Source organism: Panthera leo, chromosome C1 (genome assembly GCF_018350215.1).
Source record: "Panthera leo isolate Ple1 chromosome C1, P.leo_Ple1_pat1.1, whole genome shotgun sequence".
NCBI classification, from domain to species: Eukaryota; Metazoa; Chordata; class Mammalia; order Carnivora; family Felidae; genus Panthera; species Panthera leo.
In genome coordinates, this window is record NC_056686.1 from 50,016,440 (window position 1) to 50,040,217 (window position 23,778).

Here is a 23,778-nt window from a genome sequence, read left to right on the forward strand (position 1 = left end):
CTCCGCCAAGATCTCCATTGTTTTCAACAGTGGCTTCAGGTCTGGAGTTTTCCACACTGTTTCCAATGAAGTGAACCCCTTGGGCAGAGCTACGGAGCCCTTCGGTCCTTAGGGCCTGCCTTTGGCCTGGGCAGAACCCCTGTGCCACTGCATCAGAGCTTGGGCAGACACCTGCTCTTAGGAGGGTGCCACTCCCACTGGGTGAGTCAGCACTGTGGGGGCAGCAGGAGATGGCAGCCTCTGATCTTAGCTTGTCTCTCCTGGTACGAAACTCTCATCTTACAAGCAAGTTGGGAGGAGGGGCAAGAGAGCTCCAGTGCTCTTAGCCTCTGCACCTGGAGCAGAGCTGACAGCCTGAGCTTTAGAGCTGGGTGAGGAGGGGAAACTCAATCCCTTTGGCCATGCCTGCCTAGAATAGAGCTTCTCAACATGGGGCTAGGAAAGATAAATGGTGGCAGCCTGCCCCTTCTCAGGCAAAACTAACCCCAATCTGGGGGCTGGGGGCAGAGAGAGCCGGTGTCTGCTTGGCTGCATATGCCTGGAGGATAGCTCTGTAACAGGAAGCTGTAGGGAGGGGTAAAGGAGAAAGTTCTGGCTCAAATGCCAGACTCTCTCTGTTCTTACCAAGATTTAGAATCTTTCTCCATTTCCTATATCCCCTTAGGACAATTTTTGGAGACTTTAGATGATGGTTGCTTATAATTTTTACCAGTGAACTTCTTTTTCTGGGGAGAGGGTCTACCCAACTTCTTATTCCTCAATTCTGAAAGTCTCAAATCCACACTACCACTTGGTTAAAGATAAGCTCTATTCATTCACCTGACAAATATTTGTACAGTATTAATTATATGGCAGGCAATGATTTCGCTGGTGGTTGACCTCTGTCGTTAACCTACTGTTTTGGGGTTATGTATATTGACCACTCTCCAACACGATCAAGTGAGCCTCATACGAAGAAGCCATGTCTACTTGGTGTTTGTTAATCAGTTGGTGAAAAGTGGGATGTATAGTTAATGATTTTGTTCAATTCCTTCCTTCCTAGTAATATCCCTACTCGACTAACGTCACATTTTCAAAACTATATTTTTCTGAAGTGCTCATTTCCTCATGCCTCTATTTAGCAAATCACTCTAAGATTTTCTTTTATTTCTCTCTGATATCAAAGCAATTTTTGAGCACCTAATATCCTTTAGGCCCTTCTATATGCAATCTCATTAACGCTAGTATTAACCCCGTGGTTAAATTATTCTAATCCCATTTTGCAGAGGAGAAATCTGAGGCTCAGAAAGGTGAATAAATTTATCTAACATTAGAGCAAGTAAAGTGGCTGAGCTGTGCTCTGAGCGTAGAACTGCCTGACTCCAAGACCGGTGTTCTTTCCTCCAGACAGACCTATCCTGAAGTGAATACTCTCTATTTCTTAGAGAAAACCACAGTGAGTTTAAGGAAAATCGTTTTCAACACCTTGAGTCATCTAGAGCATTGCCTGCTTTGGAAGCCTGCTGCTTTTCCCAAAGCAAATGTGAGATCTGGCCTCTTTCACATGTGAGGTGCGTTGGCACACAAAATGACTAATGAAGGACCGTGGAAGTAAAGGGAGTGACCTTGTTGCACCGCCCTCTAAACCCCCAAATGACCCTCATTAAGGCAATGATTTGGCTGATTTACTAAGATGTAACCCACAAAATGGCAAATATAACTCAACCACAACCAATCTGGCCCTTGTTAGCTGCGTTGTAACAAGAACATGTATGAATATCATTATGAAATGCTTAGGACAAGAATTATGCTGAATTCAGAATGTTCTCCTATAAGGGGAAAAAAAAATAACAGTCCAGAATGGAGAAGCATAATGACCCCTCTACTTTTTTTTTAATGTTTATTTATTTTTGAGAGAGAGAGACAGAGTGTGAGCAGGGGAGGGGCAGAGACAGAGGGAGACACAGAATCTGAAGCAGGCTCCAGGCTCTGAGCTGTCAGCACAGAGCCTGACGTGGGGCTCAAACTCACAAGCAGTGAGATCATGACCTGAGCTGAAGTCAGACACTTAACCGACTGAGCCACCCAGGTGCCCCACTGCCTCCCTACTTTTTAAAAATTGATTTGAGGGACACCTGGTTGGCTCAGTCTGTTGAGCGCCCAACTTCAGCTCAGGTCATGATCTCACATTTCATGAGTTGGAGCCCCATGTCAGGCTCACTGCTGTCAGTGCAGAGCCTGCTTGGGATCCTCTGTCTCCCTCTCTCTCTGCCCCCACCAAAAACAAATAAACATTAAAAAAAAAAAAGTTTTGATTTGAAATGAACATCTTCAAAACCCTGCATCCTGAAACTCTTCAGGCCTTCAATGGGATTTGAGTGGTTCAGTTGGATCTCACTGGCTACTTCCTTTAAACTAATCTAATCTCATACCTTCTCCACCAAGCTGCAGAATCAATAAAACAAGGTGGGGCAGAACTGGAAAGAATTTGAGTGGAAACCTCTGAGGAAAATGTGGGTTTTTTTCCTTCCATGGCAGAAACAAACATTGACATTTCAATAAATTGTATTAGACTATAAACTTATGAGATGTTAGATTGCTTCTCCCCTAAGTTCCATAAAACACCTGGAATAGTATTATTTACCTATTGGTATTATTTACCTATCAAGTATCTTTTGATTATTGCAGCCCGATAGGACCAGGGTTAGGTCACTTGAAGAGTTTGCCCCTAAATCTGCTCTATTACCAGTCCTCATCTGCCATATGGCTTCTTCAGACTTCTTTTTTTTTTTTTTTTAATTTATCTCTCTGGGAGTTCCAAGGTGAGGTTGGAATGTCTCACCTATAATTGGAGCCACTCTGTAGTCATCTCTCCCTTCCCAGTCTTCTGGCTGTTGTTTCTCTTGTCTCATGTGTTGTTTTTCTCCTTAACCACATTGTTGTCCTCTGGGTTGGATTGGGAGGGCCCGAGAATGCTAATCCCTTCCTCGGCTACCCATTCCTAAGGAGCACCAAACCACTGAGGTTCCCCCAGGTGGGGTTGGTTTCCTGTGTCACTTTGGCCTAGAGAACAGAATAGAATGCTTGGCCCTTGGGGAAGCTTACTCTCAGAGAATAAGGGAGTTCAGCTGACTATGCTATTTATTCTTCCCCAAGTTACTAATCAGTTAATTTTTTCCAACTATCCTAAGAGGGAGTGAATAAAGAAATAGAAAAAGGCCAGGAGTGTTACTCTCATTGGTCTCTTCCACAAAGAAGGAAACACAGAAGTGGTGGAGAAGCATTTACTCTCAAATGCCCTGTGGTGTTGGCTGAGAGCCCCCCCTGGTAATGGGGTGATTCTGGTAATGCCCTTGGCCTCTCATGCCACTGAAGTTCCTAAGTCTAGATCTCTGGCATTCACCTCTCTCTCCTTCCCCTGTTCTTTTCATAAGGAAGAGGGGCACTGCCAAATTAGGGCAGAAGCCTGCTTTTCTAGTATTTAGAGCTTTTCTAGTATTTTTGTTTTGATTTTTTTTTCAGTTTGTAACCAGTTTATTGAATGATCTAAATTCAGTAGAATCAAACAGGAAAAATATTATTTATTCCAGTGACTGCTCCTAAAAAAGCTCTGTTGAATCTCATTCTTCCTTCCCTAAATGACATTTCGGGTAAAAATTTTCACCATTTTTGGATATTAAAAAATGCAATGTAATACCACTGATCCAGCCCAAAGCCTCAAACTCATGCCCAACTTAATTATCTCCTGCCTAATTCAAGAGAGGTATTGTCTACTGTGGAAGGGAGTATGCTTTTCTCTTTCACTTTCCTTCCTTCCTCCTCTTTCTTCTCCAGTGTTTTGGGACCTCAAGGAAGGGTGGGGAAGGGGGAAGCAAAATTCTTCTATTTAAGTGTTGTCTGGTCCTTTCTGCCTTGGCAGTCAACGCCCAAGTACAGCAGAAGTCTAAATGCTGGATCTTTCACGGTGAGTCCCTACTGAGATCTCACACTGCCTGTGGGAGATGCACTCTGCCATGATTCCTCATAACCCCCCACCCCGCCCTGAATTCCCATTCCCATTGGTAAACCCCACAACATTTTTCTGGATGGAATATGTGGAAAATATCTTCAGCATTATATGTTATCTTGACCAAACATAGCAAAAGTTGTTTCATTGTGACGAACAGAATTGAGCTAGGTGAGTTCTCCAACCTGGATGGGAAGCTCTGCTCCAGAGGATCATTCAGGAATCCAGGTTTCCTCATCTATTTCTGCATTTCAGCCCACGTGCAGGAAGGGGCAAGAGAAAGTCAGCATGAGCAATTTTTTCTTTAAAATGATAACTTGGAAGTTTCCAGATGTCATTCCACTTCTATCCTGTTGGCCTGAACTTAGTCACACGACTATGCTTAGTTGCAAAGGAGGCTGGGAAGATGTAATCTTTGGCTAGAGGGCCACATGACTACCTGAAATCCTGGAGGGGTTTTTATTACTAAAAGATAAGCAAACAACGAAGGGGCGCCTCGGTGACTCAGTCGGCTAAGTGTCTGACTTCGGCTCAGGTCACGATCTTGCGGTTTGTGGGTTTGAGCCCCACGTCGGGCTCTGTGCTGACAGCTCGGAGCCTGGAGCCTGCTTCAGATTCTGTGTCTCCCTCTCTCTCTGCCCTTCCCCCGCTATTGCTCTGTCTCTCTCTGTCTCTCAAAAATGAATGAAAACGTTAAAAAATATTTTAAAAAAGATAACAGACAATGGATATTACTAAAAGATAAACAGACAACTTGGGGGCAGAGTCCAGCAACCCCTGCTCAGGCATTTTGGGGTACATCCTCACATTGAACTTCAAACCACTTTGCCTTCGTCCCCTATTGTCGAGTATGGGCCACAGCACCACTTCTTCCTGATTTCCTCCAGACTCCCAGTGACCCTCCCTGCAATGTCTCCCTGCTCCTATTTTCCCATGCATCAAACATATCTGTAGATACTAGAATGCCAGTTATAAACAAGTTTCCATGTTCTTTCTTACTGGGACACATGAAGTTGGAGTCACATCAGAGTAACCTCAGGATGCTCTGAGAACACAGAGGAGACACCACACATAACCTACATGGCAAGGAAAGAGTTGGAGAAGTTTGCCTGGATGACAGAAACACCTGGGAAGAGTTCTGGAGGAGTAGAAGTTAGTCACTGGAACGCACTGTGAGCAACAAGATAAGCATGTGCAGGAACCACAAGACAAGCCAGAAGAGTGCATTTGCGGAAGAGCGAGTCGCACACGATTGCTTGACAGTCAAGTGTCCGTTGAAATGGGAGATGTTTTTGGAAGACAAGGCTTACAGAGGCAGACAGGAAGCAAATGACGAACGCCGTTGTGGACCTGAACTTCATCCTGAGGGCAAATGGGATTTCATGGAGAACTTAAAGCAGGGAAGTGACCCAAACCAATCTGCCTTTGTGGAAGACAAGTCTGACAGCTGGGGGAAGGGTGCATTGATGCGGGCGAGACTGGGTGCTGCTGGAACAGTTGGGAATCAATTGGACAGATCCAAGAGGAAAAAATTAAGGGCCTGAAGTAGAATAATGACAGCTCTGCCTCCAGAGCTCACATTCTTTCCATGATAATGATGGTTTTCTTCTGTTTGTTGGTTGGTTTGTTTGTACACTGTCTCATTCCAAAAGAGATTTGGGATGACCTTCACAAATTCATTAAGTGGTGCCATGAATATGAATTCTGGTCTGCAAATCTAGGTATACAAGAAATATTGTACTTCTTTGTTTTCTAGATCTCAAACTCCATCTCTAATTCAAGTTCACTTCTACTGGGCAGGTGGGCTGCCACCCCTCCCACTTGGGTTCTTGCCACTTCTGTGGACTCTGCTTCCCCCTGCTCTCTCTAAACCAGATCCAAATAGACTCTGGGAATCTCTTTGTCATTCTTGGGGAAATCCTCTTCCTTCTGTGTTTCCCTCAGGTGCCCTTTTTCTCCATGCAGGACACTTAGATCATTCTCCCTAAAGGCTTTAGACTTTTCTAAGCAAATCCAAAAAGGGAAGCAAACCATTAGTTTGCCACCCATGAAGCCAGATGACCCAGAACCTGCAAGCCACTTACACAGAAAAGGGAAGAGAAGAAAACTCTCAGCTCAACATGTCAAAAATGGTCCTGTCATGATACCATATGATTATTTCAAATATCAATAAGTCATGGTGAAGGGAAAACAAAATAAAATAAAACTAGTGAGAGAGTTCATGTTTTGAAAACTTTAAATCCTTTCCAAAGTTAGTACCATAAGCACTGAGCAATCTAGTGACTAAAGCAAAAATGGACACGTGAACTAATATTAGTTTCCACTAAAGAAGAGACACCTGGCAGGGGTAGGGGGGGTGGGGGTGGGGCTCAGTCAGTTAAGCGTCTGACTCTTGATTTCAGTTCAGGTCATGATCTCACGGTTTGTGAGTTTGAGCCCCACGTCGGGCTCTGGGCTGACAGTGCAGAGCCTCCTTGGGATTTGCTCTCTTTCTCTCTCTGCCCCTCCCCTGCTCGTACACACTCTGTCTCTCTCAAAATAAATAAAGTACACCTGTTTTTCAAGAGTGACAAGGTTTTATCTATCCCTGGAATGAGAGGAAAGTTTCTCCCACTGGATCCTCATAAAGAGGACACTACATAAAATGCAGGCCACCCCATGTTCAACATCATCCCTCTAATGAGTTTTGTCAGATGGTCTCTTACAATATGGACACCAGAGATTTAAAAGAAATAAAGCAAACAAACTCAGAAACAGTCCCTGCTCTTGGTGTGCCCTGATCTGGTCAGGAACACAAGTAAACAGACAATTGCCACATGTTATTAAAGTACCATGGTGGAGGTGTGGTATAAAGTGCAAAGGGAGCACTTCCACAAGTTTCTAGGAGAAGAAAGGACAGAGGGAGCCCATCACCCAAACATCATGGGAGCTGGAAGGAGGATGGAAAATGTTCAGGTCATGATAAAGCAGAAAAAATACAGGGCATCTGGGTGGCTCAGGTGGTTATCTCACAGTTTGTGAGTTCAAGCCCTGCGTAGGGGTCTCGGTTGTTGGCACAGAGTCTGCTTGAGATCCTCTGTCTCCCTCTCTCTTTGTCCCTCCCCTGCTTGCGCACACACACTCTCTCTCAAAAATAAATAAACATTAAAATATTAAATTAAAAAAAATTTTAAAGCAGAAAAAATACAATCTTATATTTCAAAACAAACTTACACAAAATACTGAAAGGAAGTACACAGCTAAATTATTCTTAGTTGTTGCTAGGTGATCATATTGCTGGTGATTTTTATATTTTGCCTTCAGCTTATCTACATTTTCAAATTTTTATGAGGAAAAGATCAATATTTAGACACTAGTTTTAGTTACAACGGAAGACCCAAATAAAAGTAGCTTTTAGTTTTTGTCGTGCATGATGTAATCCAGAATAAAATAACATGAGGTCTGGGATTTCCTTCAAAATCACGTGGGGCAGTGGAAAGGTGGACAGGGGCACAAATGCGTTAAGACTGGATGTAATTTGCTAATTGTTTAAACTGGATGGCTGATGGCTACATGGGGGTTAATTACACGAGTCACTACTTTAGTATATACTTTAAATTTTTCTGTAATAAAAAGCAGGAAAAACAAATAAATAAGGAGAGTGGCCTTGGCACATGAACCCCTCACTGGCTCAGTTGACTCAATTGTAAAATGGAAATTTACAAAATTCCCACTTTATAAGATAGGTGTAATGATTAAATGAGTCAACATATATAAAATGCTCATAACAGTGCCTGACACTGAAATCACAATTAAAATTATTATGATGATGGCTTAAGCCAGGGGTACGATGACCCCTTCCAGATCCCAGGTTGCCACCTGGTCTCATGGTTCTATGATGCTGAAGCTGTTCTAGGCATCACTGTTTTCAAAGCCCTGTCTAGAAGCAGAGGAAAGGTGGGTCTCTGCCTTTTTGTGTGTGTCCTCTTTTAAGACACAGGCAACTTTGGGGTGCCTGGGTAGCTGAGTCGGTTAAGCGTCTGAGTCTTGTTTCAGCTCAGGTCATGATCTCACAGTTAATGAGTCGGAGCCCTTCATCAGGCTCTGCACTGACAGCATGGAGCCTGCTTGGGATTCTCTGTTCTCCTCTCTCTGCTCCTTCCCTACTTGGTCTCTATCTCTCTGTCTCTCAAACTAAGTAAACAGTTTAGAAAAACTACAACAACAAAAAGACACGGGGAACTTTGCAAGAAACCTCCTAGCAGCCTTCCCTTTACTTCTCATTGGCCAGAATAACATCACATACCAATGCCTAAACCAATCACTTACCAAGGAAATGGATCTACCAGATTCGCTCCAGATTAATCAAAACTTCTACCCCGGGGGTTTGTGAGGGCCCCTGAAGCATACGGTATACAAATGGCAGAAGGGAAGAAAATCATGATTCTATTAGGAAGGAAGAAAGTGAGAAAGTGCCTAATGGACCGTCGACTGATAGTGACTTCTCATGGCATGTTAGCAAACAGTGTGGTTCAGTGTGACTACTACATAGTAAGAATATTGTAGGGAACAGAAAAGAGATGGCAGTAATAGGACAGGTGGGATAAGACTGTAATGCACCAGGCAGAGGATATTGCATTTTTCCCTGTAAGCAATGGGAAGCCATGAAGACTGAGGCACAAAAGCATAATTCAGGAAAATATCACTAATTTCATTTTAACCTAGAATTTTTCTGAAGATGGTATATTATGCAAATGATACACATATCATATGCAAATGTACTTACTGCTCCCTGAAATATTTACACAATTGGATGTGGTCTGTGCAAAAAAAAAAAAAAAAAAATCTTGGTGGAAATATTTGACTCAGCAATAATATCTCTAAGTGGGGAAGCCAATTAGCCTTGGATTCAATATTTACATCCTGCGACACTGCTTTCTACCACCCAAGACCTTTTTTTAACTTCTGTAGTAAGTTCCTTTATAATGTGCCTTCAAGGAGCTGGTGAATATCCATATCCCTCACCACAGTGTCTACTCTCAGTGCTGAGTGTAATTATCCCTATGTGAAAATGAATTCCACATGAATCTTTTGAGGAAGGCAGAGCCATTTAAGGTATTATTTAATTACAAATGAGAAGTGCATTATTTGATTCATTAAAGAAGATCATGATGCAAAGAGGCTGACCTCAAGCTGATGAAACTTTTCAAATTAAGATCCTGGGAGTGTCATTATTGGCATAAGCTTTGTTTATGGCGGGAGGGGTGGGGGAAGGGCTGCACACGTGATGAACCGTAAGCGCATCAGGAAGGAGAAATGAGGAGGAGTGCTTGTCACCTATGGGACTTTCTCGTATTTTTGAACAAAAAAAAACCTTGATTTCAACCAGATATTATTTGAAAATGGGAGATTATTACTTTCATTTCCATGAAAGGCAAGCTGCTCCTTCTCCTCCACTGACACAAATAGTATAAAATAAGAAAGGTAATAAGTTCCATGTATCTGGTATTTTTGAGGACGGGGATGTTCTCCTTGATGCATAGAGCCTTGCAGAAGTTGTTATACACTCAATCCTGGTTTAAGCCAAATCCCAAGCCTGGGCACCTGAAAATCATTGTATATTTTACATGGATCACTGCTTGTATCTTTCTTGTCATTTGTTCATTTATTCAACAGATTTTTATCTGATGCCTCCATGTAGCAGTTACTATTCTAGACATTGGGAACACAACATTGAATGAAACAGACAGAAATCTCTTTTTCCTTGGGGTTGACATTCTAATGGGGACTGATATAAAACAAACCAGAGAAACAAGTAATGTACAGAGTATGTGCAGATAGTGAAAGGTACTGAAGAGATCAATAATGTAGGTAAGGGGAATAGGAGAAGTAGAAAGTGGTTAGGAAGGCATGTAATTTTTTTTTTTTTAGTTTATTAATTTATTTTGAGAGACAGCTTGCACGTGCAAGTTGGGGAGGGGCAGAGAGAGGGGGTGAGAGAATCCCAAGCAGGCTCTGCACTGTCCACACGATCCTGATGTGGGACTCACACTCACAAACCATGAAATCATGACCGAAGTTGGACACTTAACCGACTGAGCCACCCAGGCACCCCAGGCATGGCCAGGGAAGGTCTCAGTTAGATGATAGTACTATTTATCAGTATTTCTGGCTTTTCTTCTGGACACATGATAAGATTGAATTCCCTTGCTATACTGGAATTAGAGAAGCCCAGTGGCTTGCTTTTGCTGATGAAATGGGAGTGAAAGTGATGTATGCTGCTTTGGTGTTTATGATTCTTCATGCTCTTTCTTTGCCTTCTCCAGCCATGTTCCAGTAGTGACTGTTCTGTCAGCTTGAAACCTGGAGAGAGCCCAGCCACCCAAAAGGGACATGCAGTATGACTTGTTTTAAGCTACTGAGGTGGTGAGGTTGCTTGTTACTACAGGGTAGCCTAGCCCATCCCATCTGATTCGGTGAAAACTGATTGAAGATATGAAGGAAGTCGGGGAGTAAGAGGTGTGGACATTGGGAGAGGAGCACCCCCCAGCAAGGGTAATAGTACAAAGGCCTCGAAGCGGGAGTGTGCTTGGCATTTTAGAGTCAAATGGGTGAGGAAAACAGTAATGGCAGGTGCAATCTGAGCCATGATGGACTTCCAGATCATGTAAGCTTGTGTGCACCTTGTAAGGACTTTGACTTTTTGTCTAGACGAGATACCATTCATTAGAAGAGTAGTCACACTATCTGACTTAAATCTTTTTAGCATTCCACTTGGCTGCTGGCAATAAACTGAGGTGGGGACGAGAGGAGCAGGGAGAACAGTAAGGAGGCTATTGTTCTAAATCCAGGTGAGACAGGAGAGTTGCTTGAGTCATGGCAGTAACAGCAGAGATGTGAGAAGTGTTTGAATTTTCCATATGTTATTTTTATACGAAACTGATAGGATTTCCTAGTGGATCAGATATGGGTTGGAAGAAAAAGAATGGAGTCAAGGATAACTACAAGGTTTTTGCCTTAGGTAAATGGAAGGGTGGAGATGCTATTTCCTGAAATGGAGAAAACTGTGGAAAACTTGGGGAAAGCACAGGACCTCAATTTTGAGCAATATTAAGTTTGGGATGCCCATTCAACTTCCAAGTGGACAGACAGGTCCATGATGGAAACATACATTTGGGAGCCATTGGTATATCCATAGTATTTGAAATCATGAGACTCTATGCCCCAAGGGGAAAGGTGTAAAAAGAAAGGCATGCAGGTCTAAGAAATGAGCTTCTTAGCTGAATGCTAAGACATCAGAGAGAAAAAAGTGGACTGAGAAGAAGCTTCCAATGGGGTAGCAGAAAACAAAACAAAACAAAAACAGGAAAATGTGTTGAAGGAAGAGTGTTAAATTCTGCAGATATGTCAAGAAAAATGAGGCCTGGAATGGAGCATGAGATTTAGGAAATGATGGTCACTTGTAACCTTGGTAAGAACAGTTTCATGTCCCAACAGCATGAGGGAGCTTTGCTCAAGAGATAATGAGAGAAAACAAATGGAGACAACTCATTTAAGAAGTTTTGTTGTAAAAGGAAGTAAAGAAATGGAGCTTAACTGGGCAAGAAATGGAGCCAAGAGAAGAAAGGAAAACAGAGGGGACAAGTAATAGCTAGTTTGTAGGCAAATGGAAAAGATCCATTAGAAAGAAAAAAATTGAGGGGAGCCTGGATGACTGAGTCGGTCAGGCATCCAACTGTGTTTCGGCTCAGATCGTGATCTCGAGGTTCATGAGACTGGGTCCTGTGTTAGGCTCTGCACTGGCAGCACGGAGTCTGCTTGGGATTCTCTCTCTCCCTCTCTCTCTGCAACTCCCCACCCCCTTCCCCTCAAAATAAATGGATAAACTTAAAAAAAAAAGGAAAAATTTGATAATGCTGGAGAGAAGGGGGAAATTGCTGGATCAGTGTCCTCAAATAGACAAGAAGAGATAAAACCTGGTGCATAAATAGGGGAGTTGGCCTTTGCTGGGGGTTCATCCAAGAGAAACAGGCATTGATGTAGGAGTTGGTGGTATATGGAGATAAGAGTGTGTGGAAGCTATCATCTGAGTGCCTATTTTTTCTTAAGCGACACTGGAAGCAAGCTCATGGGCTCAGAGTAAGTGTGGAAATTTGAGGAGAGACAAGAAGGTATGAAACAGTCATTGGGGAGAGGGAAAGTGAATGGATTAGGAAAATATACGATGATATCCAGGCAGCATTAAAGTGAGTGAACAAGAATTTAAAAGATCAATTAGCATGGTAGTGTGGTTTTCTCGGGCCGCATTCAGCTGTGTGGGAGCAGGCGTGGAGCAGGTGGAGAGATGGTTTACACGGATGGTGGGCCGCAGTAGTAGGATGGGAAGGAAAGGGGCAAGATAGCGAAGGGTTTATGCAAAAGTGCGATGATATGGTAATTGTCATAGTGATAGAATTGGAGCTGGCCGATGAAGGAAGTGGGGGAATGAGCAGGCTGAGTTAAGGAACCGCGTGAGGATCCAAGGACTTTTAAAAACAGTAAGCAGCGAGGGGCGCCTGGGGGGCTCAGTCAGTTAAGCATTGATCTCTGGATTCTGGCTCAGGTCATGATCTCATGGTTCGTGAGATTGAGCCCTCGTGGGGCTCTGTGCTGACAGTAAGGAGCCTGCTTGGGATTCTCTCTCTCTCTCTCTCTCTCTCTCTCCCTCTCTCTCTCTTTCAAAATAAATAAACATTAAAAAAAAAAAACAAAAACCAGCAGTGACTATGGCTGACTGAGTACTTATAATGGACCACAGCTAGGGAAGGTGCTTCACACTAAATAATGCTAAATCACAATTAATACTAATTCACAACAACTCTACAAGGTAGGTATTAAGCATCCAAATATATGGATTGCTAACAGACTGACCTGACAGACTGTGACCACAGGTGAAGCCATGAGAGATATTTGAAATTCAATCAGTTATCATTTCAGTATCTACTATACAGTGCATATAGTCAGTACCAATAACAAGTGTTATGTGACTCTAGGAACATGGAAAAAGCAGGGAGGCACTTACCGATCTTAAGGTTTTGCCAAGGAAATGCAAAACTCAGCCAAGAGACTAACTGGGGCAGGAGTTACAGGCTTCAGAGAAATGTGTACAAATGGACTCCAGGGACAAGAGCAACATAAACAGCTACAACTTGAAGTTGAGCTGCAGCTATGAAGTTCAGCACATCCAAGCAGTGTCAACAGCAAGAGTCCAATCAGGGTCCTGGCTGAAATCTCTGGTAACATAGGAAGCAACCTCAGAAAGACAATGCGTGTATTACACGGGTAGACACAATGGTTTTTCTAAGTGAGGTGTGAGAGGAACCACGGCAGGTGGCTGAAGCTCCAGGCGTCTTGGTTTAAACGATCTTGGGGACTTTCAATGATATTTGTATAGGCAAATACAGAAAGGTTTAATATAAATATTTCAGGCTAAGGAATCCATACAAGTGTTTTTTTTTTCATACAAGTGTTTTATATTTCTGATGCTTATGTGAATTTGACCAGTAGAGACACAGTCTTGTAACTCTAACTTAAATTATGTAATTGAATACACAAATTAAATTTGTGATTTTATTTTAATTTTTTAATAATTTTTTTAATGTTTATTTATTTTTGACAGAGAGAGAAAGAGATGAGGTGGGGAGGGGCAGAGAGGGAGACACAGAATCTGAAGCAGGCTTTAGGCTCCGAGCTGTCAGCACAGAGCCCGACACGGGGCTTGAACCCATGAACTGTGAGAGCATGACCTGAGCTGAACTCAGATGCTTAACTGACTGAGCCACCCAGGTGCCCCTAATTTGTGATTTTGAATTTGAAGTCTCACTAAGTTTACTTAAGAGAACTACAGTTCCCCAATACTCTGGTTTCTCTTCAGATCGTATAAATCTTTCGCCTTTTACTAAAGAGAACTACAGTTCCCCATATTTGTAAGTTTAAATTATGAGACATACAAGTTTTTTTTTTTTTATATATATATATACTAAGAAAGTTTTATTTGTTGTCAGGGAATTGAAATCCTTGAGAAAGAAAGCAAATACATGAACCATGTAAGTGCACTTTGAAATATTTGAAGATGTTCAATTAACCAAAGTCTGTAAATGAAAGCAAACATTAGTCATAGCCCCCGCCAAAAGTGATTGTTAAACTTACACATGGATTAATGATTTGAAACCAGACTTAAAAGCTTAAGGATGTAGTCGAGTTTTCAGTTTGTAACTTCAGTAAAAAGCAGAATTTATAAAACCAAACTAAGCTTCTGATTAATCTTTCTGTGCACTAAAACTGGTCCTAAAGACACCCCAAAACTCTTAACAAAGATGAGGAAACTGAGGCATTCGTAAGTGGCTGAGCTAGGATTTGATCCCCAGCCTGCCAGTTGCAAAACCCATGCTTTTCTCAGCATTATTCATTGCCTTTCCCTGGCAAATAATTAGACAACAGTAACGTGCAATTAACATAGAAACTTGAAAAGAAGACTTCATTCTTTCTCCCATGTCCTACAAAGCCTCAGGGTTATAATTATATCATTACCCCACAGTGCAGACTGAGGCGGAATAGGTGTTTAAGGATCAGGCTGAATTAGTATGACTTTAATTATAACACACCCTGGAAACGGCTTTTCTTGCTAAATCCCTAATGTTGGTGCGTGTAAGTATGCTCTGCCAGTTTCTCATAAAAGTAGTGTATGTAGAGAAAGAAGAAATCCAATAACCTATGGCTGATTATTTAAACTGTAAGTATGTTTGTTTTATAGATAAACGGAGTTTCCTGTCCTCAAGCTTTTTCCTTAGATTGGTTCTATGTGTCCCTGGGAAGTGGGATTGCATGAAGGGGTGTTCCCTTTGAGCATTCTCATGAAAAACAAAATCCGATCTCCAAACAGATAAGATATGATTATTCTCATAAGCAGCCAGTGCCGTTGAAGCTCCAGTCAGAGCACTCAACCTATTATCAGGGACTACGCTGCGAAGATCCAGCTAATTTTAACAGAACTGTTGTAGATTACTCTATCGACAGCTTCTTCAGCAGTGCCCGGCTCCCACTGTCGCTTCATTTTCTGTTAACAGGAAGGAAGGCCAGTGATGGTGGCTGAGGGCACAGTTGGTGGCCTTCCCAATAACCAGCAAGCCCTTCCCCCTTGCTAATAGATGTTCAGTGCTGCTCAGGTATCAGGCAGCCCCAGGGAAAGGCTGTGATTGACCCAGTACTCTTTGCCAGTGAAAGGTGTATTAGTAGACACGTGACTTAGTTTTAGCCAAGGGGAAATAAGGGTATGACTGCAGTAGTGGATGGGAAACTTCTGGGAAAGAGTTCTTCCCTGATACGAGGGGGAGTGCTGTGAGCAAAAGCTATTCTGGCTATGCCTTCTGATGGGACACTGTCCTTTAAACAAGTGGTGACTGGAATTTCAGTAGCCATCTTGGATATGTATGAGGTAAAATTATCACTCACATCAGCACTTGCCTGGAGAGATCAAAGCTTTGTGTTGTGTTTCATCACACTAGTTCTAAGCAGTGGAACTTGATGAAGGACAATGAACTTTGAAAGACCCCAGGAATCAAATTCCCACTGGACCGAACTGAAGACCTTTTGCTGGCTGATGAACATTGAGACTGGTTTTGACAAATCCTGGACAAACTAACGGATTTACTCTGCTCTATCCAGAATACTAGTTTTCAGTCCTTAGGTAACCTAACTACCACAAATCACTTCTTCAGATTTAGCACTTAAAACCCCTGACTTTTCCCCCTCAAGAAACTTTCTCAGTGAATTTCTTCACTGATACATGTCTCCTTGACTCTTAATTTAGTAAACTTGTATTTTAGATAATAGTAAATTGGGGGTGCCTGGGTGATTAAGCGACCAACTTCAGCTCAGGTCATGATCTCATGGTTTGTGAGTTCGAACCCTGCGACCAACTCTGTGCTGACAGCTCAGAGCCTGGAGCCTGCTTCAGATTCTGTGTTTCATTGTCTCTCTGCCCCTCCCCCACTTGTGCTCTGTCTCTCAAAAATAAACAAATGTAAAAAAAAAAAAAAGTTTTTAAAAACAGTAACCTGGTGTTTCTGTTCTATTTGCTCACATGACCATAAAGGAATCCCAGGGCTGATTCTCCAGCTTCCTTACCCTATAAGGTTGCTGATTCAACCCTGCAACCACCACTGTTGGTCACTTGCTAGTGACTTCTTGCTAAGTGACCCGTATGTATCCTATTATATCCCAGAGATCAACAAACTCCAACCTGTGGGCCAATAAATAAAGTTTTATTGGAACACAGCCGTGCTCCTTTGTTCATATAGTGTCTGTGGCCACTTTCGTGCTACCCCTGCAGAGCTGAATAATTGCAATAGAGACAGCATGGCCTGCAAAGCCTTAAAATGTTTACTATCCGACCATCTACAGAAAAAGTTTGCTAACTTCAGTTTTAAGTACTATTAGATGGATTTTCTGTTACATCATATGGACGGCATGCCAAAATGATCCCTCTTCCAATTCCTAGATTCTCCCAGCAAACTCCCAGTAAGATCATGGGTATTCCCCCATACACTGCTTCCTGGACCATGGACTGAATCCAACAGCTACTTAATCTAAAATCTTGTAGAACTGACCTCACCACTGTCCAGTCATCCCAGCTCTTTTTCAGGTCTGTGGCTGAGCCATGCTGTGTCTCAACAGGAATAGCACACATGTGGTCTGGAACGTTCTTATAACTCTTCCCTTCCCCTTGGCTAGCTTCTATTTATCTTTATAGCTTAGCTCAAATGCCATTCTCTCAAGAGAAGATTCTCTGATCCACCAAATAGGTCATGTCCTTATTTTATGGTCTCATGGGACACTAAATTTCTTTATCATATCACTTATCAAAAATTATAATAAGGCATGAATAGTATAATTAGTTTTTATTCTTTCCCTTCCTCTTTAGAAAAAAGCTCTGCAAGTGCAGAGGCTATCTTATTTATGTTCTGTATCCCTAGTGCCTAGAACGCTACCTTATTAGTAAGACCCACAAAATAGAGATGTAATAAATGAATGAGAAATAAGTGAATGGAACAAATAGTGCAATACATACTTTGAACCATGTGAAATCCTTTGTCCTTTATTGGACCATGTTCATCTTTCAGAAATATAGACGTGCTTCAATTGTGTCAGGCTGGTGTGTTTTATATGAGTCTGAGAGTGTCCTGACAAACGTATCAAGATCTGGCACCTCAGCCACCCAACCCAGCCGTGTGCTCCTCATTCTTCTGACATGTCAATTGCCTAATCCACTTACCTGGTGATCTTGCATTTATGTACATCAACCTCTGCCCAACCACAGAGGTAGTTCTGCCCCTCACTGGCTGCTATGTACCCTTACAGGCTACCGAACCTCTATTTTCTCATCTGTAAAATGAGGACGCAGTACACGGATCAGAGACTTCTCCTCCCACTCTGAAGAGGATATGTAAGGTCCTGCCTAAGCTCAGACACCATTACAGAAATAAGGAGGGGAACAGGAAACAACTTGAGAAGGAGATACAGTCGTGATAGTCCTACTAACAGAATCTGCTGAACATTTACCTGGGACAGTTTTAAACCTAGAGACTATATTACCTTTCTCTTCTCTTCTCTTCTTTCTCTTCTCTTCTCTTCTCTTCTCTTCTCTTCTCTTCTTCTTTCTTTTATTTTTTTAAGAAACTTTATTTTCTATTAATCTTATTTTCTGCATTCAGTTTAAGAACCTGTAGAAGAATTGCTTAACACCACCCAGTGTTGTTCTTACCCATTCAATGGTCTGAGAATGAGAGCTGCAGACCAGTCTTCAGTGGCAGACTATGGGCTCTGGTCTGCAGTATGGAACTGCTGGATGGGCACAGAGGCCACCTGCGTGCCTTCAGGCCAGTCTGCAACCTGAGCTCGATAGCAGTAAACTCAAGCAGTTTGCTTGGGCTAGAGATGTCCACTCACCCTGAAATTCCTCCTTGGTCATGGCCTTTTCAGCAGTGGCCTGCTCTTTCTTTTCTATCTCTTTAGAATCTCTGTAGAAATAGATCAGGCATGATCTCCCATGGGTGTGCATGAGGGATGGTGGCGCAGGTGCACAGAACTTCCCGCACCATCATGTACCACACGAGCCCCACTGAGCTCCCTTGTTGTTGCACAGGATGGCGATGTGCACATAGCATGGAGGAGAGTCTGTGATACACAGAGCAGTGGTTGGCAGGTTAACATAAGATGCCTCCATGGGAGGCTGGTGGTCAGCCCTGGGCTCAGTAACCACCGAAGATGTGGTTCTTGGAAGTCTGCCTGGATCTGGTTATTGAAAGTTGTGGGAGTGAAGTACCCAGCAATAGGAGTGGCTACAGTGGCACCAGCAAAATTCAGGACAGCCCACTGGCCGGTGTTCCTGGAGGACGTGACACTGACACCAACTGGGTTTTCAATGGTAGCAATGGCACAAGCCATCAGTGGAAGCTTCTTCCAGGTCCCCTTCAGATTTATGATGTAGATGCCATCACTTTAACTTTTGTAGACGTACTTTCCATTTGGAAGTCAGAGTTGGTGCCACCTAAGTAGGTTCCTGCTGCAAGGAATTTAAGGATATCTTCCTTCTTCATTTGCAAGACATCAAAGGGTCTGGACATTGTGAAGTGAAATGAATGAAAATAAAGCCTGCATTATTTTTCATTGGCAAATCTAAGTTTTCTCCCTCCATCATCAAGAACGAGATCTTGAGAGCAAAATGGATCCCCAAGGAAAATGTCATTTTCAATTATAATGACAAGTTTCATTGAGTCTAAATCAAAGTTTCAATCTCTCTTGGAATTAGAACTTCTATTCTCCCCAACATCCTCCAATTTGTAATCCTCAACACAGACATGAGTCAAGGTCAGGGAACTCTTAGTAGGGAGTGGGAGTTGTGTGTCTGGGTCTGTTCTCCTCCCACCACTGGAGGGGAGGTGGAAGGGGGGGGAAGGGGAAGAGACAGAAACACCCTTTCCTAGCTGCTGCTGCTTCTGTCTTAGGTTTTCACTGGCTAAGACTGCCTGTCTGTGATTGGAGGCTTCCCCACCCTCAGTCTCTGGAGCACTGGGTGTGTGGGTTATTGGGATGCACCCCCAGGACTATGCAATGTGAAGCTCCCTGACAGTAGTCGGAATGATGCACACTCCAGCTGATGTCTTGCCATCTTCCACACCAAGCTTTTGCAGTTACCCTGTACCATTTTCTGCTGGGGTGACCTTTAAGGAGCTTTAAATCCGGTTACCTTCGAAAATACTCTCTTGGGCTGTGGAAAACTGAGGCATCCCTTCCACACCGAAGGGTGGCGTCACACTACCTCCTCTGCTGCTGCTTCTTCTGCTTGCCCTGATGTTGTGAACTGCTCCTCTGGCCTCAGGGTGCTCAGACAGGAAGTAGGCACAACTCTCTGGGTTCACATGTGACCCCCCCTTCTAGGAAAGGGAGTATGTGTCAAGCTCCAAGAACTTTCTCAGTCTACTTGACATGGCAAGCAGCACCGCCATGGTCCTGGGAGTGTGTATAATTCAGCCAGCATCCAGCAAGGAGTGTGAAACCAGGCTCCCCTCCTGTAGGCAGTCCTAATTTCTACGAATTATTCTCTTAGGGCTACTCTCATTTGCCCCGAAAGGTGGGTAACTCACGGGGAACGGAGATGAAGATAACACAGAAGAGTTCTTATTCAACTAATAGCTCACTGGCAGTTCCTAGTGAAGCAAACTGACTTTGAGTTTCCTGTCTTTGCTTTTGTAGGCTGATTGAGGTGGTGGGGTGTTACAAGACAATCTGGTCTACCTTTTAATAGCACCTGCAGTTATGTACCTAGCATCTCCTTTTTAGAATGTGAGAGTTCCTTCAGCTTTGCAGCGATAGCCTGGGGTCTGAGACAAGAAGAGTCCCCGGTATCATCCTATTAAAAAAAAATAATGATGTATACATATCATATTTTACCAGATTTGGATTGTATTATTTTGTAAGTTGCTTTTTCTTACTAAAGATGTGTAGTAGCATTTCCCATGCTACTAATTGTGCTTTGAAGTGTTTTTTTTTTTAAATCTGAGTACAGCGAACACACAATATGACATTAGTTTCAGGTGTATAACGTAGTGATTCGACAAGTTTGCACGTTACGCTATGCTCACCACAAGTGTAGCTACCATCTGTCCCCATACAACACTATCACCTGAGAAGGAGAGAGAAAGAATCTCTCACAGTACCAGTAATATCTGGGCTGCATCAAAAGGCTGAATCACAGTTTTTTAGGGAAAAGGAATATCTTGCATGAAAAGATAATAGAGGGGCACCTTGGTGGTTCGGTCAGTTAGGCATTTATTTGACTCTTGATTTCAGCTCAGGCCATGATCCCAGGGTCATGGGATGGAGCCCTGCATCGGGCTCCTTGCTGAGCCCGGTGCCTGCTTGAAAAAAGAAAAAAAAAAAATTTAAGATAATAGAAGCAAGAAAGAACATTGAATGGTCTGGGAACTGGAAGGACAGGGAGGAGTCTTGATCTATATAACCCTGTGACATTTGAGTGTAAAGTGTAATTATTATTACTATTAATTTTCTTTTCTTTCTATTTTTTAAAATTTATTTAGGTTACATCCAAGTTAGTTAGCATATAGTGCAACAATGATTTCAGGGGTAGATTCCTTAATGCCCCTTACCCATTTAGCCCATCCCCCCTCCAGGAACCCTCTGTTTGTTCTCCATATTTAAGAGATTAATTTTATTTTCAAAAGAGGAAACTGTGGTATAGACAGAGTAAGAGATTTGTTAAGATTAGCTAGCCAGTCAGTGGCAAATCCATAATTTAAAGTTGGGATTTCTGGAAACTTGGAGGACACTGAATATAAGCAGGAAAGGAAGAAATCAAGGAAACCTGAGCCATGACGAAGGAGAAGGGATGCCCTAGCTGTGAGGAGCGGAAAGAGAAGGAAAACCGTCTGCTCCATGTCCAATTAAATCTCTTTTGTCCTCAGAGAGGCCTGGGAAGTTGACCGCCAGCTTCCCTCATCTGATGAGTGAAGTGTAATAAATGTGTGCACTTTTTTTTTGTAGAAATGTGAAGTCGTTTCCAAAATTAGCTCTGTCCAACTGTTAAAACCCCCAAATTCCCAAACTCTCTCAACAGGAAGCAAGCAGTGGACATCCAGATGTTTCTCCTCACAGTATTTGTCTGTGTAGTATTTACATTGATCTTTTTCTTGTCAAATCATGACTTTATGAAATGCTTTATTACGCTGATTGACCGTTCGCACAGAAGAACTGAGAAGGGGGAGCTGAGGGAAACATGGGTGCAGGGTGCCGTGCGGATCCTTAGCCAGTGCTCCATCTCGGAAAACCACACTTCCAGTAAACGCTCGGAGTTCAGAAATCCAGCAAGTACAAAACTCAACAGAGACTGTTCCTTTTCTGTATGAAGAAAGATAGTACAAGGAACAAACCTTGATGAACCCACCCTTTGGAGATTATGAAGGTAAATGAGGGGTTCCTGCGTAGCTCAGTTTGTTGAGTGTCCAACTTTTGATTTCAGCTCAGGGCATGATCCCAGGGTCATGGGATAGAGCCCAGCGTCAGGCTCCATGCTCAGAGTGGGATTCTCTCTCTCTCTCTCCTCTACCTTTCTCCCCATTCATGCTCTCTCTCTTTCTAATAATAATAATAATAATAATAATAATAAATAATAAACATTTTAAAAAGAAAAGAAAGGAAATGATCGGTCTGCAAATCGTGGAATCTACCAAATCATGAATACCAAAAAAATAGCTTTCTGCAGGAAGAGAGTTGAATAAAGCCTGGGCTGATAGGTCATTAGTTATTTCACTTTCTGCCAGGAACTGGGCTACAAAGGTGCATGCATACCTCAGTTTGTCCTCACCACAGTCCTAAGAAAAAGGTATTATTTTCATGCCCTGTTTATAGATGAAGAAATTGAGACCCAAGAGAGGTTAAAAACCTAAAAGTTTGGGGCTCCTGGGTGGCTCAGTCTGTTAAGCGGCCAACTTCGGCTCAGGTCATGATCTCACGGTCCGTGGGTTCGAGCCCCGCGTTGGGCTCTGTGCTGACAGCTCAGAGCCTGGAGCCTGTTTCAGATTCTGTGTCTCCCTTTCTCTGACCCTCCCCCGTTCATGCTCTGTCTCTCTCTGTCTCAAAAATAAATAAACGTTTAAAAAAATGTTAAATAAATAAATAAATAAAAACCTAAAAGTTTACTGGGACACCTGGGTGGTTCAGTCAGTTGAATGTCCGACTCTTGATTTCGACTCAGGTCATGATCTCACGGTCATGAGATCGAGTGCTGGGTGGGGCTCTGCATGGGGTATGGAGCCTGTGTGAGATTCTCTCTCTCCTTCTCTCCTTCTCCCTTTGCCCCTCCCTCTGCTTATGCACATGCTCTCGCTCTCTCACTCTCTCTCTCTCTCTCTCTCCCTCCCTCAAAAATAAAAAAATTTAAAAATCTTAAAAAAAAAAAAAGACAAAAAAACTTCAAAGATTACTTACCTAGTAAGCAGCTGAGCTGGGAATCCAACCTAGGTCTACCTCAGTCCAAAGAGACTATGCATTTAACTATTATATTCTGAATGTAATGTTACGTAATTCTGTTCTTAAAAAAAAGAAAAAAAAAGGTGGTGGACCCACTTTGTTGATTCTTCAAGGAGAAGATGCCTCCGTTTCTAACGCTGCCAGAACTGTTTTTCTATCTCTTAGTAACTCTACAATGAGAGTCATTCTCCACCACTCTCCACCCTCCTCCGTGGCAGCTATTTTGCTTAGGCAATGGGTCACTTTTGATCACTTTTCTTGTCTTCCTTTTAAGCTACCATTGTTCCATTCTTTCTTTGAACCCCAAAGAAAGATATAAAAGGTGAACAGCATATACCTAGAAGGTCACAGTGCTTGCCAATGAACACCCAAAACCAAGACCAAAAAAACAGCTATAGGATGGGATCCTGGAAGCCTTTCTCTTGCTGGGTAACCAGTGACCAAAGAGATACTGTGTCAGACTTGCAACGGATACCCCTTTTGATTAATTAGTCTCTTTTCTTCCTCTTTAATTATGATCTTAGCCAAAGTTCCATGTTGTTTCTCCCACTATTAAAGGGAGGGAAGAAAGAAAAAAATGAAGATAAATATAACCAACTTTATTTGGATCAACTATGTCTCATTAGCAATTTTATGGTTTTGGTGTGGAGAATACTTAGTACAGAAAAGGCATTTTCTCTTTCTATTTTTTTTTTTAACTAATGTTTAATTGGTTTATCCCCTTTGGGCTAGCTAGAGAAACGCCTATACCCAACATGCACATACTGTATGTAAGAATGGGCATAAACAAAAGTCAAACATCTGCTTACCAGACCTGCCCCTCAGTCTTCTTCTTAAGCACCAGGAAAAGCATCTCAAGTTAGTCCCCAGTTTGACTTTGCAGGAATGCTGGATTCTCTGTAGCGTTTTTGCCTCTCACCTTTCCTAGGAGTTTATAGGGCGCTTTGAAGTTCCTCTGAACAAACAGGGTCTCTGTGTTTCACTTATTGCTGAGCCAACCCTGGGGCCTCGGTTCCATCAGCTCCTTATTAAGTGTTTAGTAATTTCAGTTTCCACATTTTGGTCTTGCTCGCTTTGCAAACATCTGGAGAGAATTAGTTCCCAGGCCTCTGTAACATACCCATTTTGTGGTTCTAGAGAGAGTTGCGGGCTAGGGGATGTTGTTGCCCTTAACGAGCTTTCTTTATGCTTTTTAACTGTAAAAGGTACCCTCGTTAATATTCACAGAC

The 23,778-nt window shown here is 42.6% G+C and overlaps 1 pseudogene; it reads right to left on the reverse strand.

Moving 5' to 3' along the window:
* Window positions 1-17,711: 17,711 nt before the first annotated feature.
* Window positions 17,712-18,627, reverse strand: LOC122225888 (annotated as a pseudogene).
* Between the last annotated feature and the right edge of the window lie 5,151 nt (window positions 18,628-23,778).